Source organism: Lipotes vexillifer, unplaced genomic scaffold (genome assembly GCF_000442215.2).
Source record: "Lipotes vexillifer unplaced genomic scaffold, Lipotes_vexillifer_v1.1 scaffold82, whole genome shotgun sequence".
In the NCBI taxonomy this organism is placed as follows: domain Eukaryota; kingdom Metazoa; phylum Chordata; class Mammalia; order Artiodactyla; family Lipotidae; genus Lipotes; species Lipotes vexillifer.
In genome coordinates this window covers 289,399-311,011 of record NW_006783121.1, presented here as the reverse complement: position 1 = coordinate 311,011, position 21,613 = coordinate 289,399, and positions in this window count along the sequence as shown.

Genomic DNA, 21,613 nt, shown 5'->3' with positions numbered 1-21,613 from the left:
TCTCTCTCTCTCTCTCTCTCTCTCTCTCTCTCTCTCTCTCTGTCTCTCTGTCTCTCTATCTCTCTGGATCAGGCACACAGTAGTCAATGATACTTCATACATGTCCTTGTCAGGACCTGGACAGAGGTCCCTCCCATCCCTTATTGCCTTTTTATCAATCTCCAAAGGGCTGGGAATGGAGAAAGCGATTTAGGATGAGGACAGTACCTCTTCCTGGCACTCAGCCTCCTTTGGCCTCAGGCCTTTTCCACATGGGAAAATCAGCTGGCCTCAGACTCACCAATACCCCTTTGTAGCAGGATGCCAAGAGGTGCCGACATCTTTGTATCCTGAAGCACATGATGCTGGCTCTTTAGAGCTGCCTGGACTGGTTGCACTTGGAGGAGCTTGTCAAGGATGAGTCAGCTGCCTCCCTGGGTCGTGCCCTGAGAGAGTAGTGGGGTAGAAGCCGGTGCACGGAGCAAAGAACTTCCACAAGACTCGTGGTCCCTTAAGTCGTGTGCTATTAAGTTTCAAAGACAAAATTCCCTGTAATTGGAGTAAATGATTTCTTGAGGTCAGTTTTAGGTGGGCGACAGAGAGCAAACCACATAGAGTCTGGGCTGCCAAAGCCTGGCCTTTACAAATCTGGTCTGTTCTTTGTCCTTGATGAAACTCACATTGTTCAAATATATCTCACCCTATGGGCCCACCTCATGCAAGCTGCTTCACTTTCTGCGTGGGCCTCCTGTATACACAGTACATCATTCTACTGGTGGGTAGTGTTGATATTAATTGATATCAAAAGCCTTTTCTTTCTCAAGATGCCGTTTGAAAATACAGCTTTTAAAATTTAGGCAAATGAGCATCTATCTCCAGGGTTGATCATAGCAAACCTCACCCACCCTCATGCCAGGGGTGAGAGAGTGGCTGTTTTGAACAGGGTCTTTCGTCACCGTCTGTCTTAAGTCACCTCCTCCTGAACTTACGGTTGAAGATTCAGGGTCAAGAGGCAAAGAAAACAGTAATTAACTGGGAAAAGTTGATTGAGCGGAATTTTTTCCCCCACATTATGATTAGAACATGACTGTGGGCTGAGCACCATACATAATATAGGTTTTCCCTTGAAATTATCCAAACATTTCCTAATGGAATGCCTTTTTTAAGCACCTGCTTTTGTAATTGAATGCGTTCCTGAAGATGGGTCAGCTAACTAAAGCAAGAGCCCACAGGAAAAACTGTGTTAATGCTTCTCTCCCAATCTAATTAATGACAGTTCCTAATTGGCCCGCCTCATTTACAACTCCTAAAATTAATTTTATACCCTCTCTCAGAGCCCAAGTCATCATTAATAGAACGACAGCAACAGGGAGTGAAACAGAAATGTTTATAAAGCTCCCTTTTAAATAGAGTGTGATAAGTGACATAGGGATGTATTACCATCAGAGGATTCCGGAACTCTCTTTGTGAAGGCTAGCCACAGGCAACTCTCGAAAGAAGGCATTTATCTTGGCAGGAGATGCCCTTCAGTCCTGTTTTGTTTTATTCCCTTGAGGATTTTTTTTCAGGGTGGCTAAAACCATTTTTTTGGTGTTTTATTAGCTGTATCTTGACTACCTCCTACAAACTGAATGACAGCTTAGGGTTATTAAATGTGTTCTTGCACATATTTTTATCCATTGTTAACCCTGACTAAATGCATGCAGGGGCACAGAATCCCCCCCATTTTTCCTCCATTGTTGCCCATATTTGTTAAAGAAATTATTCCCCTTGACGTTTGTTTAGGCTGCACTTTGATAAAATGCTGTCTATGGTCCACTTTCTTAGCTTGGCATTCAGCAGACTCTTATAGATTTATTTCTCTTTGCATTATCTTATCTTCCTTTCTAGCGTATTTGGGCTTCCTTTTCATATTTTAAGTTACGTTTTGGAGCATAGACAGATTACCTTAGTAATTGTATACTGCAGCATTGCAGTGTTCTAAAGATAATTCTGCAAGCTTTTGGCATATACTTAACCCCAGTAACTATCTAAAGATGAGTATATATGTTCCTTTTTATGTTGTCTGTGAATAAGCAAAACGGACACAGATTAAGTGCTGAAAGTGACTTCAGGCTTATAGAAACTTTCTTCAGTTTGATGGGACAGTGACAATTTCTGAAGCAATGTAAATCTGGCCTTGAATCTAAAAGGTGGCTTACTTGCTGAAGAAATTAATGAGGATTTTTCTTTGTGTTTCCAATTTATAGCCAAGTGTATATACTCTTTATACTTGAACCGTTTTTAAAAAGATGTAGATGTAAAGGAGGCTTTACAGAGCTGCAAATACTTCAGGTTTCTCAGTTTTGAAAGGGCTGAGTCAAAAAACCAACAACCCAGAAACATTTAATGTAAGCTTCCTAGTTCATTTCAATGTCTGCTATTTTCTAAAAACTGTGAAGTATTTGTTATTAAGTGCTTTAAGATATATCAGCTCATTGGCTTATGGAAATTGTAAACGTTTAGAAGCTAATGTAGGGCTAGCAGATGAACTTATTCTTAGAAAAAACTTATGCTTAGTGTCCCTCACCCTCAAAAAAAACTCCTGACTTTCAAAGTAAGGTTAATGAAAATCCATAACCATGCACAGTTAGCTCATAATGATTTAAACTATTTGATTAAAAGTATCAGATTAATAAAAAGTTATTTTAAACTCATTTTGTAAAGATTTTGCTGAAAAAAAAAAAACAAACCACAAATGTAATGGCCCTGTCAGCCCAGAATTAAGAATTTGCTTTGCCTGGCATCCCTGTACAAATAGGTAATGGCTAGATATAACCTTAACATATTAAGAACATCTCTCCAGATATCCTAAAGTGTGAAATGTTCATATTTCTCTAGTTTTATATACTTTAAAAAAATCTTCTGCCAATTACTCTTTGATTTAAGTAGACTGGACTTACTGGAATGTAGATTTCAATCAAGGTATTTTAGAAGAAATTATCATTAGTTTAAGACCAGTATTTAAATGAGGGTTTCCAAATATGTGTAATCCTTGTTACACTAATTTTATTCAGAGTTCTATCATTATATAATACCAGAACCTATAAAACAGATTCGTTAGCCAAAAGCAGACAAACAAAAAAACAAGCAATCAATAAGGAAAAGGTTACAAAGGACAAAATTGTTATTTTGTATGGATATGAGTATTGATGAGTGGTCTTAAACACACTTTTATAAAAGTGATTTTAAATATATTTGAGGTTCAGTAATTAAGCATAATTAGATTTGGGGCTATATTTAGTGACAATATCTATAGAGAATTAGGAATTAATGTTTTTGTTTGATCAAGAGAAAACCGGGAATTTTAAATTAATTTATTGGGACTTTTGATGGTATTATAAGGGGAGCAATGCATGTTAAATACATGAAGAGCCCAACTTATAGAATTGTAGGAGAAAAGGAGTTTAGAAGGGTCATTTTTTAGGTTGATGATGACTTTCAACAGTTACTAAAGCTATCTCATTCTAAATTTTGACCTGGCAGAGGAAAATGGGTTTAAAAAGGTCATGGAACATAGGAATATAAAAGTGGACATAGGGAGCCTCGTTCGGAGATTCTTGTAATTGTCCAAGTGGGAGATGATGTGGATTGTACCAGACGTGTATGTATGTGACCTACCTGTGTATGTATGTACACCTACCTGTGTGTAAAGAATGAGAAGGACAGGGAGAACATACATACCTTGATGGGAAAATGAGGAAATTTCAGGTATGCCAAGTATTTGAAGCATGTACCTGCAGTTTATTTGGTGACTGAAAAGCTTCATTTACAATTTTTTAATGTTTACTCTTATGATACTTTGTGGGAGGGAAGGATAACACAGAAAGGTATAAGGAGAAAAAGAGTAAAAACTAGCCTATCCATTCTACCACCATTAGATAATGACTCTTAACATTTTAGTGTATTTCCCTCTCATTTTATTTTTCTATGCATATGGTTTCATGTTTGGGGGTTATTATTGTGTGTACATTTGCAAGTCAAAAACTGTGAAGGGTCTGAGATTTTCTCTATTGGCATTGCTAACAGGCTAGCCTGCCTCAGTTTCATGGACGCAGGCAGAAGACCAGAGACTTTTGGGTCAGAGGCAACGGCTTTATTGCTCAAGGTGCAGAGAATAGCATCAGCATGTTTATGTCCATACCCCTTTCCCCAAGTCTCGTGGAGGCAAGGCAGGTGGGCCAGATGAATAGCTGTATGTGCAATGGGTTTCATTAAAGGAGAGCAACTCTGAGCGTAGGGAACTTGAATCTTTTATAATGGGCAGTAACATGTCTGCCTTTTGCTGTGGAGGGAGACACTGTTGTACATGGCAGTAAGCATGTTTACCCTTTGATCCTAAGGGAGACACTACATCTATCTCCCAAGGCTATTCACTCTACAAACACCCTTGGAAAACTGTGAGAATAGAAGATAATACCTTTGCTCATAAAATGTGCAGAAATATGAGACTCATGGAGTCTCTCAACAAACATAAATCTTTTCATATATCATTGCTTTTTTTTTAATCAGCATCTTAAATGGCTGCATATAGCTGTAAAGAGTGAATCGTTGGGATATAGCAAAATGTACTGTCAACTTCCAGTTTTCCAGATAATGGTCTTTTCGGTTGTTTCCATTTTAAAAACTTGGAAATTTCTATTTGGGGCAGAGTGGCAAAACATAATGCGGTCACTTTGGGTGCGTTGTAGCTAAGTTGGAGTAGATGGCAGTTGGGTTCCCCCTGATTTGAAGTCCATGCAGCCTCTTCACCTTGGCCTTATGTATAAGTATGCAGTGGCTATGAATGGCCAACATGTCTGTTGTCTCAAGATGTTATCCAGAGGAAGACAGGCTCTGTGAAGCTGAATATTAATGCTGTTATTTGTAGTCCAGCCTGCACTGGTTTTCTTCTGGAAAGTGGAGATATTTCCTGACATTTCTGCTGCTCACATCTGACTGATCCTCAGACAGAAGTTCCTACTGCCTGGCATGAGCAAGGCCCAGAAAAGTCCCATACAAATCCCTATAGTGGAAAAGGGAAACGAATCTGAGATCCAAATAATGACCATCTTGTCCAAACATCTGGAGAGGGCCTGGTCTGGTGATGGGGATTAAAGAAAGGCAAAATAGCATCATGACCAGGTTTTAGTCCTAGGACTTGTGTGCAAGAAAGTACCCAATATGGAGGCTTTCCTGGGTCTCTAGGGTCTTCTAAATTATCTAGAATATTGCTGAAGTGACACAAATGGTTGAGACAAGTCCTCCTCAGAGGAAAGGAAGACTAAATGAAACATAGCAGGAGAGCCATTTCTTAGTCAATAATGGTCTCAGAAAATTCCAGGTTAAAATTTGTGACAGATGTTGACAGAAAATTGCACTGTAAAATGGGAGCAAGAAACTGTAATACTTTTCTGAGTGAGCAATGATCAATGATTAAACAGCAGTCAGAGCACTGTAATTTTTTTAAGTGAGAGGAAGAGTTATCCAGTGGTGTCTCCCACAGTTTTTAGACAGTATAAAGGGAACTTACTTATTTCGTGAAGAAACGTTTTTTTAAACATCTTTATTGGAGTGTAATTGCTTTACAATGGTGTGTTAGTTTCTGCTTTATAACAAAGTAAATCAGTTATACATACACATATGTTCCCATATCTCTTCTCTCTGGCGTCTCCCTCCCTCCAACCCTCCCTATCCCACCCCTCTAGGTGGTCACAAAGCACCGAGCTGATCTCCCTGTGCTATGCGGCTGCTTCCCACTAGCTATCTATTTTACGCTTGGTAGTGTATGTATGTCCATGCTGCTCTCTCACTTTGTCCCCGCTTACCCTTCCCCCTCCCCTTGTCCTCAAGTCCATTCTCTAGTAGGTCTGCATCTTTATTCCCATCTTGCCCCTAGGTTTGAAGAAACATTTTTGACATCTGCTTTATGCTTAATGCTCTTCTAGAAGCTGGAGAATTGGTGGTGCACAAGACAAATGAGGTTCCAATTCATGGAGTATCAAGTCTAGAAAACAAACAAACAATAAGTATCTTAAGATCCTTTCAAATAGTAAAGAGTTCCATGGAAAAACAGTGTAACGTGACAGGCCAGTGTCTTGGGTACAGGGTGGAAGCTGGGAAGACACTGCTAGGGACAGTGGCGAGAGGGGGCTTTTCTGAGCTGAGACATGAAGGGTGCCATTTGTGGCAAAGGCATTCCAGTCAGAGGGAATGGCAGAGGCAAAGCTTATGAGGTGAGAACAAGTGTAACATTTTCAGGGACTAGAAAAGAGATCAGGAACGAAATGTGCTAGAGGCTAGTGATTGAGGAGGGAGGAAAGGAACAAGATGACCTCAGGGAGGTGCTCAGGGCCAGTTGGTGTAAGGAGTTGCAGGCGTCAGTAAAGGGTCTGAATTTGAAGTTTAATGGGCGATGGAATGGACTCTTCATGCAACAGAATGGTAGAATCTGGATTTATATTGTTTTTAAAGACTACTTTGGTCTCTGTACCAGGGCGGCCAGTGGTTACCAGAGCTACACCAGTGGTTACTGGTGGTTGGGAGAAGTTTATAGGAAGGGAATGAAGGATGACTTCTAATGAGGGGGCCTGGGCTACTTAGTGGATGGTGCAGTAATTACTGAGATAAGGAAGACTGAGAAATGAGAGTGGTTTTTGGTGGAATGGCATGGGAGCGTTACTAATTTTGCTGAAAATTTAAAGGAGGCCCTAGTAAATATCTCTGCATGCCTTTCTTCCAAAGAAAACCTCGCATGATAAAAATAATACTTGATATTGAAGTTGCTGCCCAATTTTGTTGAGTCGTCTTGGGGTACCTAGAACCTTACCTGGCAGATGGATGGCTGGCTAGCTGGATGGAAGGATTGACAGATGGATGAATGGTTGAATGACTGGGTGGATAAATGGGTAGATGTCTTAGGAGGGAATGGGCAGATTGACTCCCTCCATTTCTCATATGCAGCTGTGTCTGTGAAACCATCAAAAGATGCGTGTTTCAGAGGACACAGTGTGTTGGTCTCAGGGATTCTGACCCAAACTACTTCGTACATTCTGAGAGTCAAGGAGGTAGTTTTTCTTAAACACTACCCATCGGTCCTCCCCATCAGAGAACACTTCATGGCTCATTTCAACTATAAATGCTGATTTTTTTTTTCACTTTATAAAAATCATCACGATAATCTTTATTTTACCAGACAGGAAGCACTGCTTGCGGCAATCAGTGAAAAAGATGCAAACATTGCCTTGCTGGAACTGTCTGCCTCCAAAAAGAAAAAGACACAGGAAGAAGTGATGGCCCTCAAGCGGGAAAAAGATCGACTTGTGCATCAGTTAAAGCAGCAGGTGGGGCCTTTTGCACGAATGGTGTGTTTTGCTGGGTTTGGGGTTTGGGTGCTTTCTCTGGGTTTAGCTGCTCTTTATTTTGCCATCCATCCTGCAGGCTCACGCAGCTGAAACCAGGTAGGAGTGAAATGGCCCAAGTTGTCGCTGGAACAACACTTTATTGCTTTTCTGTGTTTTTGTGCATGTGCCTGGGCTTGTGTGGTTTGCAACCAGTGCTGTTTTCCTTTCTTTTGTATTAGCATCATCTCCCCAGAAATAGCTCTCAGCTCTCTTCCTTCCAGTGGACTTTCTATGACTTCTGACTAAATCCTAAAAAGTACTAATTAAATTCTGGGCACCTTCTTTCCCATTGGACTTGTTACCTTCTGTCTTGCTCACTTTCTGGGCCCAATAATAACTCCCGTCATCCAGTTCTTTCGATTTCTTTCTCACCATTCTTCCAACTTTGATTCTTCACCTATTTCCCGGGACTTTCCGGCCAAGGACCCTTTCCCACCCCCTATGCTTGGAGACCTCCTCAGCCATTATTTAGTCAAATATTTTTCTATTACCTGTTTACCCCGTTAACCTGTTTTTCCCTCCTCTCTAGGCCACTGTACTTCTGAGGGAAAAGGAAGAAGAGACAAAATCCTAACTTGTGCAGAAAGTTCTTTGCTTTCTGGAGGGCTTTCTAGTAGTGACTTAAATGGAAATATATATACCTGAAGCATATTGCAAAGTCATCCCTGAAATCTTCAGGCATTATTTCTCCTCCATATCTGACTTGAGGGCTTTTGGAATCAATAGTTAAAGATATTCAGTTGGATTTTAGCTTCGTTATGAAACCCACTCAGCAGATAATGGCTCAGTGGTCTGTGGTCTCACAAGGCAGCTGCCACGTCTTAGCTAAGGCCACCTGTGAATGCCACATGGTACCATGTGGAGTGCGTCCATATTGATTTCAGCCCCCAGGACTGGCTGTCTGCCTGCTGGGGAGATCTGGGCTGAGCACAGTGTGCAAAGTAAATGGAAAGGAAGCCCGAAAGGAGAAGCTCTCTCACCTCACAACTGGGACAACGTTTTCCCTCCTCAGGAAGGAAAAGCCATCCTTTGGCCCTGAACCAGAGTCTTATTCTCATGGGGCTGCCTTGCTGTGTGAGAGAGAGAGAGAGAGAGAGAGAGAGAGAGAGAGAGAGAGAGAGAGAGAGAGAAAGAGAAAGAGAGAGAGCACGAGAGCAAGCACTGCCACACCTGGGTGCCCTCTCCTGCAGAGGGAAGGTCCCAGTCACTGCCAGACATTGGGGTCATTCCGCGGAGCAGCATGCCTTGCTAGTGCTGGCCCCAGGGGTCGGGGGCCGCTTACATCTGACCTCTTTGTTTGGGGCTGTGCATCTTCTACACCGGTTTCTCCACCCACTGGGCCACAGAAAGTCAAGTCGGGGCTCCTTCTTTGCTTTCTCTTAATCCCTTCGCTGTGCGCCCTGTGCCCTCCCCTCCTGCACCTAACCATTGTAGCTTTCTCCCACAGGTTTATAGACCTAGGAAACAGCCCCCGAGCTCGAATATACCATGCACTTGTGATGCTGGCTACAGCCCCGATATTACGGCCAAGTACCACGGGTCCAGCTACGATGCATACATGATCCAAAGGTCTCAGGTCAGTCAGCTGCTAAGGAGATACTCTCCCCCACCGTTGGGGATGGGGGTGCATAAGACCTACATCACATCTTGACCTTCACCTCTTTTGATGATTTCCAGTATTCTGTGGCCATAAAGTCTGGAACCATTGATGATAGCACTATGTCTTGATTTATAATGCAATTTCATTATTTTGTATTTGCCAGTGGTTCTAGTTTTGGTGGCCACCCTCCAGGGACAGCTCTTCTGAAATAGCCTGGCACTGCTGTAAAGACAAGATGCCAGAGGCGTTACTGTCAGGCACATTGGATTAAATTTTTCTTTTTGTCTCTTAGATACTTTCCTCCCCAAATCTCCCTCCACCCTTCCCAATAAGGACTTTTTTTTTTTTTTTTTTTTTTTTTAAGGCTGCTTTTTTCTTTCTCAGCATCATGAAAATGCACTCCTGGATTCCAGGAAGGATTGAGTGTAGCCCTTCAATTTGCTCCTGGGAAGCTGTACAAAGCCTTCATTATTCACGACAGGCTTGGTTTTGGGTATCATGGGGCACATTTGGGAAACCCCAGCCATGCACAGTTAGTCTCCCGCCTGGGCTAAAGCAGGGTCTGAAGGGCTGTTGTGGAAAAAGAGGCAGCAAAGGAGGAGGATGGGCTTCTTTCCGTGACTTAGGTTTGAAATTGTTCCCCACACCCTACTGGCCACAGAGCAAGAAAGAATGTGAATTTATGTATCCTTGTTGTAAATGATAATGATTCTAAAAATAATGAGTAATTTGCTTATAAAAGCATGCCCTTTTTTACTGAGGGTTTACTTTGTGCCAGAATGTGAATCCAGTATCCCTGAGGGATTTTGTCCCACAGTCCTCACAGCAGCCCTGTGATGTGAGTGTCAAGATTACCTCCTCTTTTAGGGGCCATAGCTGAGACTCAGAGTGTGGAATAACCAGCCCGACACACACAGCTTGTAAGTGATTAGAGCTCAGGTTGTGTATAGTCCACCTGCGTCCACACATACCCCATCATGTTCAGAAAGTAATACAGAGTTGCAAGCGGAAGGGTATTCCAGAAATTGTGAGGGCCCCTTATCTTTGTATACCTGAAGTAGATGCCAAAAACCCATTTAAGAATGTTCTCCAGCCACTCACAAAGAGTAGGTTCTGCCTAGAGCTCTTGAGCTTAGGATGTTTGATCACATCAACAACTACTAATACCTCTGAGCTCTCAACATGTGCCAGGTATGGGTCAAAGGGCTTTACATACATTAACTCATCGACTCCCACCAAAGCAGAAGGGCTGATGCTCTTATAGAGAAGGAACCAGAGGTCCAGAGAGGTTGGGTGCCCTGCTCAGGCTTCATAGCTGGACACACCATGATACTTAAACAGATTTTTTTGCCACACAACCTTAAATGGATTTTGTAGATGCCATCTGGAGTTGCACTGCTTAGGTTGAATTTTGTTTCTGGCACTTGTTAGCTGAATGATCACGAGCAAAATACTGAACCTCCCTGAGCCTCAGTTTCCTCATCTGTAAATTGGGCTAATAACTTAATTCAAAGGGTTGTTTGTGAGGTGTAATGTATACAAAGTGATTTGCACATGCCTGGCACACCAATGTGCTATATATGTGTAAGCTGCTGTTGCTACTACTACTACTGCTACTAATTGATTTTATCACCACCAGCCCTCAGAGATAGTTTGATTTTAATTTCAATTTCATCTTTGCTGTTTTTCACATGCCTTGGAGTCGCAGCTTGTTGAGAACATACTGTTGAACTGTGGGAGAAAGAGCAGACAGTTGTTGGCACTAAAGCCTCCCCGGTCCCCCCATCCCTAAAGCCCAAGCACTTGGGGAGTGGGGAGCAGACATGTTAGGAGCTCTAGACCCTAGTTCCCAGCCTGCACTGAACAGGCCCCCAACATTTATTAAGTTTGTTTGGTTTGTGTATGCAGCCCACATGGACGTCCATCAGAGAGGACATCCACAGGAGGGTGAGTCCCAGACCTCAGTGGTCATCACCTGCATGTCTGATTTGGGAGAGCAGAGCTCTTTTAGGCACCCAGGCTAATGGGAGGGGAAGGTCATAGGTCTGGGTGTTCACCTGCACAATGTTCTGCAAGGATTTTGAAGCAGAGGGGCTCATGAGAGGTGTTACCCTCTTCAGGCTGCCTTTTTTTTTTTTTTTTTTTTTTTTTGCGGTACGCAGCCCTCTCCCTGTTGCGGCCTCTCCCATTGCGGAGCACAGGCTCCGGACGTGCAGGCTCAGCAGCCATGGCTCATGGGCCCAGCCACTCTGCAGCATATGGGATCTTCCCGGACCGGGGCATGAACCCACGTCCCCTGCATCGGCAGGCGGACTCTCAACCACTGCACCACCAGGGAAGCCCCAGGCTGCCTTTAGAGCTCATCTCATGCAGGTCTCTCTGCCCACATCATTCCCAGTGACTGAACTCGAGTAGCTCATTCAGCAATCCCCATAGCTATTGCACTTTGCCAAGCGCATAGTGGGCACTCGATAAATATTTATTGTGTGAATGATTACATGACTTCCATAAGCCAGGTCTATACCAAGTGTTTTATATATACATAGGTTTACAAACGTTATCTCATTTTGTCCTCATAATCACCCAACTACCCAACATATTGCATACCTACCATGTGCCAGGCTCTCTGACAGGTGCTGGGAATACATCCACAACAGATATTTTACACACAGTATCCATAATCCCTTCCTCATGGACCTTACCTGTTAAATTAGAGGGGGTAGAGAGAAAGGTAATAAACCATAAACAATAAGTAAGTCATGTCGTAGAAAAAAGAAAAATATAGACCAGCATAACAACAACAGGCATGCCAGGGTAGGACTGAGGGGCTGATGACACTGTAAAATAGGGTAGACAGGATGGGCCTCACCTGGAAGAAGCTGTGAGCAAAATTTGAAGGAGGTGAGAGAGTGAGCTCTGTGGATATTTAGGGGAAGGATGTTCTGGCAGAGGGAACAGCCCGTGCAAAACCCTAAGGCAAGCGAGTGCCGGTGGGTTTGGGAATAGCAGGGAGGGCAGTGAGGCTGGAGTCAATAAGAAGGTGAACCATCACAGCAGTAATGGGCTAGGGTAGGCTGTGCAGGATCTGCTAAGAGTGGTATATTCTGGGGCAGAAACTATCTAAAGTTAGGAAACAGAATACACCAACCATGCAGTGTCAGAACAGGGAGGACTCCCTCCAGTACCACTCAGAGTGCCCTGTTTAAGGTTGCTCTAATTGAGCCCACTCTCCAAATCCCCTGGCTCCAGCCTTGAAGGAGTCCCAGTACTTAGCTTGCATTTTTTTTAAAAGCATTGGTGGGTGGGAGGGAGATGCAAGAGGGAGGAGATATGGGGATATATGTATATGTATAGTTGATTCACTTTGTTATACAACAGCAACTAACACACCATTGTAAAGCAATTATACTCCAATAGAGATGTTAAAAAAATAAATAAATAAAAATTAAAAAAAATAAAAAGCACTGGCACTCCATTGGAGCCACAGAGAACTAATGCCAGAATTTGCTTGTTATGGCTCTTGAGATTTTCCAATAGAATAGGAACAGGGCCCTTTGACAAAATGCCCTCCCTGACTTTCTGGCAGTCTCAGTAACATACCATTGGAGTCCAAATCCTGCCCTTTCGTTGCTATGAGGAGGTAGGCAGGTGGACAGTAGTGACCACCTCCATGCCATTGGCCTGCTCGGGGTGGTGGCTATGCCTTGGAGAACTGCAGCCAGAGTCCAGGCCAGGCCAGAAGTTCTCAAACCTCAGTGGGCAGAAGCATGATCTTTTCTAAAGTTGTATCATGAAATGCTCATCACTCTCTGGCTCTCACTGCTGAAAAATCTTCCCTGGCTTCACTTGCTGGTGGGATAAAGACAGATTCAAGCCAAGCCAGCGTGCTCTCTGCCTTGTACATGCAATTCCCTTTGCCTGAAACACATTTCCCTCTTTTCCTCACCTACTGGCTCAATTCAATCTCAGCCCAATATCACTATTTCAGGGAGGCCTCTGGGACTTTCTCAACTGGTTCAGATCCCCAGTTTGGCACTCCTGTAGCGCATGTACATCATTTAATTGCACTGGAACAGATGCAGTTTTGCATTTGTTTTGGTGATTTACTTGAATAGAAACTATCTGTCCTGCTAGTCAATGGAACTCCATGAGGACTGAGAACGTGGCCTCGTGACTTTTTTTCTGCTGACCATTTGTCTCCAGGCCTAACACAATTGCTAGCACATGGTAGGCATTCAGCAAATATTAGTTAACTGTATAAATAAATGAGTGAGTGAATTGCCAGGGCAGCTTATTAAAAGAAGAGACTTCTTTGATCAATCATTACATTAGACAAGACTTAGCCTCGTAATTCTTCTGACCCTAATATTCCAGGAAGCCACCACCAACTTAGAGGAGTTGGTAGAAGTCATGGAGACCTGCTTGCTGAATCATGACCACAGAATTGGTGCCATGTTCTTTCTTGCCACGTTGCAAGACACTTTGCAGAGATGACTTTTACCATACTAGAATTATTTGCAGTGGTGTCCATTTTGAACCTTCCCTTCCAGTCTCTTTGCTGTATTCTAGTTCAGATCCCTTCCAATTTTGGAGGTTCTTCTTGAATTAAATGCCACTGAGCTTCCAGATGTGGCAGAGATTACTTGCAGTTATAAAGGGAGTCCCGCCATTTCTTTCCTGAAAACGTCTGAGCGTCTTATAAATGAATTTGCCTAGAAATACCTAAACTCCCATTAAACACCTATCAAGAGAGCTAGAGAAGATGATGTGAAATCAGTTCAGAAATTCCAACTATGCTTAACAACAAAAGAATCTTTATGACTCTCTTCAGGTGTTGACATCTGAGTTGATTCTAGGCTGAACGCTGTATAAAGGTAAGGGAGCAGTACACATTAACTTTCTGTTACTTGCTGCTTACAAGAAGATAAAGGATTAATCATAGTTTGGTAGTAGACATATAAGTCTATCCAATTTTTGTGTCCTTCCCAATTCCATTGCTTCACAAGCACACACCCCTGACACTTTTATTCTACCTCTTCTTAAAAAAAATCTTCCTTCCAGATTTTGGCGATATTGGGAGAGGGACTCAATTGGGAATTAGTTAAGGGTTTTTTTGTTTTGTTTTGTTTTGGTTTAATTTTCTTGTTCTTTCTCTAGGGATGGTAGTTCTAAAAAATATTATTAAAATTTACCCTCTTTCCTTCTTCTGTGTCTTGGATCCAATCCCCCCAACTCTTTTCCTCCACCCTTGAAGAAAGGACTGGCATCAAAATAATTAATTAATTCTGAAATCATTGGATTTTCCTGCTGCTAAAGGGTTTTGAAGGAAGCTTACAACTAAATCTTACCCCCTAAGCCTTATTCCCAAGCGCTCCCTTGTGTGCTGAAGTAGTGAAATGTACATCCTTGATGAAAATGCCTGAGGGCCAGACACTATTGTTTAGTTGAAATTAGAACCAGCTTATTTCTCACAACCAGTTAGAACACTTTTGTGATCAGAGATAAATTGTGCTTGGTTTTCTTTTCCCCTTCCTACCAGTTCTGGCATTGCTTTTGGTTACCCACTGGTCAGTTGGGAACAGGAAGGCGTTAAGACTAGTCCACTGATTCTCTGCGTTTTCCCCCAGAGCTTGCAGAGAAGTCCTATGTCCAGGTTAACATTCTGGAGGCTATGCCAGGTCTGCACAGTGTAACTGATTTGAGTATGTCTGCCCCTCCCCTATCGTGTCCAGGCAATCATAGGATTGTCTCTAAGAATTAGCCAAACAGGTATGGCCAAGAGTGGGAGAAGGCAGACTCTGCCCTGGGAACTATTCAGGAGAGCTGGTTGTAAGGATGAGATTCTAGCCAAAATTGGATCTCAGCAGAGGTAGAACCATCCTGTCAAGGAAAGCAGGAAGCACCTGAGTGGGATGGTTGACCAGGCATTTCTTTCCCCCTCTACTTGGGGCCACACCTGGTTGTGCTCCCCATTACATGGTATGCAGATGACTTTTTTTTTTTTTTTTTTTTTTTTTTGGCGGTACGCGGGCCTCTCACTGCTGTGGCCTCTCCCGTTGCGGAGCACAGACTCCGGACGCGCAGGCTCAGCGGCCATGGCTCACGGGCCCAGCCGCTCCGCGGCATGGGGGATCCTCCCGGACCGGGGCACGAACCCGTGTCCCCTGCATCGGCAGGCGGACTCTCAACCACTGCGCCACCAGGGAAGCCCATGCAGATGACTTTTTTTTTTTTTTTGGCGGTACGCGGGCCTCTCACTGCTGTGGCCTCTCCCGTTGCGGAGCACAGACTCCGGACGCGCAGGCTCAGCGGCCATGGCTCACGGGCCCAGCCGCTCCGCGGCATGGGGGATCCTCCCGGACCGGGGCACGAACCCGTGTCCCCTGCATCGGCAGGCGGACTCTCAACCACTGCGCCACCAGGGAAGCCCATGCAGATGACTTTTAATTACCCTTTATGGTTTAGGAGGTGAGCACAATTGAACAGCAGTGAAGGAACTTCATGCAATAGGGTTCCCATAGCCTCATGTTGTGGTTGGATGAGTGCCAGAAAAGCTTGATTTGATCCCAGCATTGTAATGCATCACAGACTTGCCCCAGATCAAATTGCTGGAATGCAAATGCATTGGTTTTCGCTGTAGACTCACTTTGGGTTAAGCTGTTCATGACCCACTGGTAGAATCTAGCCACATCTCTATTTATCATTGACTTCAGTGCCAAGGGTCTTTACGGTATGTTCTAGAGAACCCCTTTCTAAAAAAGAAATACTTAGATCACTCCTCGGCAGCCCAAGGGCAGGGCATCCTCACAGAGGTAAAACCTGAACTCCTTGGTGTTACTGAAAACAGTATACTCTTAGTGTCCCAGTGATTGGCCAGGATACTACTCTGCTCTCTTAGCCTGGAGACATTTCTTACTCTAGGCAACTGGTGCCTCAATCCCAATACTCAGGGAATCCATTTGGTTTGCCGGTTACAACACAAACTAGCGCTCAAAGATTGTGGAGGCAAAGTGTTTTCTCTGTGAATCCATATGTTTCTCAAATCCCTGTTAGAAATGCACCTTCCCAAAGCATCAGGCGGACTCTGATGGACCACTTTTCTGAGTCTCTCATTTGAAGGAAGCCATGTTTTAAAAACCAGTTAATAATTAATTAATTAATTAATTAAACCATTTTTAGTTCCGTTCCCTAAACATTCATGGAGCACCCTTGGTGGTGCTGTGTGGGACACTCTTGGGCTATAGAAGGAGATGTTGATACTGATTTTGTCCTTGAGCCTTGGGTTTTTTTTTTTTTTATCATCTCTGCCACCTATTAGGCAGATATTAGCTCATGAAACAGATGACAGAGCAAACTGCTACTGCTTGGTGCAGAAGTGTTACCAATGTGCAAAGGTCTTTGCTTGCTAGAGGGGGCAGGGAATACTTCCTGCAGAAATAGGCATTCCTATGGATGTTATAGTTGACAATCCATGGCCTATCTTTTGTGACAAATGACTATGCAACCATGATACTTTCTTAAGTTTTCAAGGATCCTAGCGTAAGTATTGCTACTCTTAGAAAACCTTGCTCTTTGCTTTTGGAGTATACCTTTTTAAGTAGAAAAACTTGAAAAGACCAACTTTACCACTTCATTCCTCCACTTTTAGAAATACATAAAGGGGGAGACGGGTCTGACTTGTACGTTTTAGAGTGATTTGCCAGCTTTGTTTCAGTCATTTGAAGCGCCCCCTGCAGTATCTAGCCGTTGGCACAGTACATCAGAATAACAGGCTTAGCTGAAGGTGACCAAAACAGAGAAGAGTATACAAATGCCAAGAAGATCTCTCACGTGCTGTCTTTCTCTTTTTTTTTAATTCAAATTTCACATCTGCGCTCTATTTTTAAACAGTTATTCTTTAAGTGATAACGCATGTTTTACCAAGCCTCTTATTGGATTAGACATGTTTGAAATCCCCTCAGCTTTAACCTGTTCATTACTGCCTCCAAGAACATTCAGATAGTGTATATGCGGGAGAGTTTCCAAGATGTCAGCCTCCAGGGAGCCATTGTATTTCGGGGGAGGGAGGGATCCAGCGGTTATGCTGTGTAGATTTTGGGGGGACCTTAGACTGACATTGCTTTAAGAGAAATCAAGTGTGGGTGTAATGTGTGCAGCATTCTTGCTCTTCATCATAGTTTTTCTACTTACATTTTAGAGTAGGAAGAGCTAACAGTTTTTGAGCTCTTACGTATACCCGGCACTGGGCTAGGAATTTTAAATATATTATCTCATTTAATTCTCATAACAGCTCTGAAAACCAGTTGTTATTAATCCCATTTTGGAGATGAGGAAACTATGGTCCAGGAATTAGGCAAAGATGCCACGGCTAGTGAGGGCTCTCATTCCAAAACTCTTTCATGGTCTTCCCAACAGATGTCCCCAAGTTGGTGCTATACCTCTTGGGTCATAGCCCCCCTGACCTGGGGCTAAAAAGGAGCATAAAAAGCAGGCTTTATTCTGTGACCCTGAGCACCACTCCCAGCCTCTCCTGCCGCCCCAGCCAGCTCCTGCCGTGACCCCGGGGTCACATGTGCAGGCTGGGGAGGGCGATTTATCTCTTCCTGCATCACCAGGCATCACCCACTGCCAAGGGGAGAAAGGGCTACGGGCTTGATCAAGTGTGTTGCATTTTCTGCTTTCCCGCACGAAATGTTGACATTTGCCTCTTGGAGCCTCTGTGTTTCATTCTCAAGATATCTGCTTGAAAGCCTTTTTTCCAGTTTCTTCTTCATCATTTAACATACAAAAACAGGTTCCTCCTGGTCTCTTTCTCTCTCTCCCTCCTTTCCTTCCTCTCATCATATAATTAAAAGTCCTTTCAGGTTGTCTTCACCTTATCATTTCAATTGAATTGAAAAAAGATCCGACTTCCTGCCCTTGTGTCTTCCTGATGCTGAATTTCAAAATGAAAGAAAAGTCCTTCCCCTGCCCCTTTTTTGCTCCATACTACCCCTTGAATAATTGTGTTTAAATCATGCTGATTTTGTCATTGATCTGCATTGTTGTACGGACTGAGTTTACCCTTTCCTGGCTTCAGAATTTCTTCTTTTTTGGCTTTTTCAAGTAATTAACAGGGAGAGGATTTTTCGCCCTCCTCTCTCCTGATTACAGAAACACAATTATCAAACTCAGAATTTAACATTTCTCTTTACTCTTACTCAACTCCATATTCTTTTTGGGAAGTGCCACTTTCTTTTGTTATCCTCTGCCACATGCAGAGGTAAAAGTTCCAGAATCCCCCATGTTTACTGTTTTTTTTTTTTCAATGTAGCACTATATTAAAAACTAATAAGGACTATATACACTGTTGATACTATGTACAAAATAGATAACTAATGAGAACCTACTGTATAGCACAAGGAACTCTACTCAGTGCCCTGTGGTGACCTAAATGGGAAGGAAATCCAAAAAAGAGGTGATATATGTATATGTATAGCTGATTCACTTTGCTGTACAGTAGAAACTAACACAACACTGTAAAGGAACTATACTCTAATAAAAATTTTTTTAAAAAGTAATAAGGGCTTAATTTTTTAGCCATCCTTATTATGTAAATGATACTTTTCATAGTTGAAAGCATATAAATAAATGTTTTATTGTAAAAATAATGTATTCTCACTATAGAAACTTAGAAAATGTAAATAAAAACTAAAATCACCCATAATCCTGCCACTCAGAAATAAGTATAAGATATAATAAGATTTATACTTGCCTACATTCCATTGTCTACATACATATTTGAACAAAGACATGGCATACTACATAATAAAGCTTTTTTAGCGTTAGAAATGTTTGATATTGTGTGCATTTTCCGATGTCCTTAAACGTCTTCAAACACATATATCTTGGTTCTATGATTTCCATCACTGCCATAATTAATTTTGTCATTCTCCTATTATTGGGATTTCAATCGTTTCTAGTTTTTCACTTTTATAATCACACTTGGTGAACATTTCAATACATAAATCCTTTTTTCTGTTATTTTCCTTAAGATTAATGCCCCAAAGTTGAAATATTGGAGTTACGGGTATTTTAAGGATTTTAGAGAATTAAGCAATAGCTCTCTTCTACAAAGTAGTTGACATTTAAAAAATTTTTACATAAGTGTCAACTGTTTGTGTTAAGTTTGTGTCTAATAACATGCCAGTCTCATAGATTTGGGAAAGAATATCGCTATTCTAGGACAAATGGTAGGTAAACTTAGAGAGCAAGAGGCAGAGGCAGATTTTTATGACTTCTAAGGGGAGTAGTCATGGGACAAAATGGGCAATTCATTCAGCAAATGTCTATTGAGCATCTACTATATGCCAGATACTGTTCTGGACATTGAGGGTACCATAGGGAACAAAACACAAAAATCCCTGCCCCGAGAGAACTTGTATTCTAGTGGAGGACACAAATAAGAAACAAAATAAAGACATCAAATATATGGCATGTTAATTGACAATAAACGCTATGAAGAAAAATGAAGATGCTGTTCTGTGAGGTGTCTGGGGGTGATTTTGAATAGGGCATTTCCAGGATGCCTCCTTGAGAAAGGGACAGGTGAGCAAAGACTTGCAGGGAGGTGGGAGTAGGCCATGTGGAGTACTGTGCAGGGAGGGAGTGGTCAGTGGGGACAAACTGCGGCCAGGAGAGTTGGAATCAGTTCTTCTCAGGTCAGATCCCAAGTGCAGTTGCTGAGTTGACAAGGTGGGGGAGCCAGAACCCCACAGCACCAGTGTTTAGATGAGATAAATTTTTTAAAAAATCACACAACCAAAACCCCATTCTCTTATCTTTGCCCTGATATGGCCATTTGGAAATGCCCATTGGGCACAGCCAGCAAATCTTTACTCAGATGATCTTTGCACAGTGGAATTGTGCAAGGAGTTTACAAGTTCAGATTGGACAGAGAGGTGGTCCATTTCAGAAAACAGTGATGATTGACTGAACAACAGTGGCACCTCAGAAGGTCTCAGTCCAGGCTGGTTCTTATGCCCCAGAAACCTCCGATTAACCAATCATCTCGAGGCTGGTTTATTTCCTCTCTCTCTCATGGCTCAGCGTTCCTAGAATTACAAACACAGCTCAGAAGCCAACCAGAAACCCTACTGCTTTGGGCTACCTTGGGTGTGCCAAAGCCCCTTTGGGTGCTAGGGTAGGAAGCAGGTGTGTGGGCCACAAGGTCAGGCAGAGTTTCTGTTGTCAGTCTTCTTGGGTTTGGGGGCCAGATACTCTCTAAGAGGTCTGACTCAGCAGCCATCTAGAAAGTATGATGTTAAGTCTTTAATCTTTAAACAAAACAAGGGAGCCCATCTCACCAGGTGGGCTGCCAGGAAAGCCCTGGCAGGTAATAGAAGGTGCAGGGTCTGGGAATGAACCTGGGGGTCAGAGTTTTAGCCCAGCTCTGACCCCCAACACACTGAGAACCTTGGGCAGCTCGTTTTGCTTCTCTCTCACAGGCTCAGCTTCCCCATCTGTAAGGTGAAGGGATTAAACTAACAGACCTCTTAGCTCTTCACAGTTTTGATAGTCAGAAACTATTCCAGCACATTCATATATATAGTACATTGAGTACTTGACCTATACCAAGGACTTTGAGGATGCACAGGAAAGTGACAGTATTTGCTTTGATGGAGCCTGCCGTTGAGTAGGGGAGATATATTATTCAGTAAGATATTAACACAGCTATTATTTCTTGAAGAAATGATATTCTAGGCACAGCATTATACTTTTGTTGTTTTATTACAATCCTCACAAAAACTCAATGAGGTAATACCATCATTGTCTCCAGTTTGCAAATGGAGAAACCAAGTCACAGAGTTAGTGAGCAAATCCACCTTAGGGGTAACAGAGTTAACCCCTTTGTTTTCCACTGCAACACAGTCGCCATCTTTCCCACCAGGGAATGTTTGAGAATTCTAGATTTCAAAGATGACAGAGAAGGGAGGCTCTGAATTTTGCTCATTTGGCTTGTGTAATCCCGACTCATCTTCACTTACTAGTTGTATGATGGTGAGCAGGTCAACTTACCTTCCTGTGAAATGGGTATGTTGTTTGCTGTCTAACTCACAGAGAAGCATTATCATGAAGCATCTTCTCTGGGGAAAGGTCTTTAAAAACGCTGAGGGCTGCACAAATGTGCAGGATGTTGATCTCAGTTCTGAGGTGCAAAGACAGGGCTATGTTTTTTTTTCCCCACAGGGTAGCACTGTGCTTTGAGGAATCATGGTCCCAAACAGTCTCTGGTGACAATCCATTGACACAGACCCACTCCACATGACTTGTTCCCTTGACCAAAGAAGAAAGAAATTGAGTGACGATGTTCATAAATAGGCCTCCGTCTTCTGCTTTTCTGGGAGCCAGACCGTGATTTATCCTTAAAGAAAAACAAATAGTGCAGAAGGTGCAGACATTGCCTTGAAAGAACCCAGTTCAGTGTGGGCTCAGACATCTTCCTTCCGGGAAAAGAGTATCCAGATCTCCCAGCCCCGGTCTTGCTTGTCCAGGCTCCTGGGAAGTCTGCTGGGGGTCTTCTCAGGGTCTTCTGAGGCTTCTTGAGATGAGGTCGGGCTTCCAGGGAGAGCCT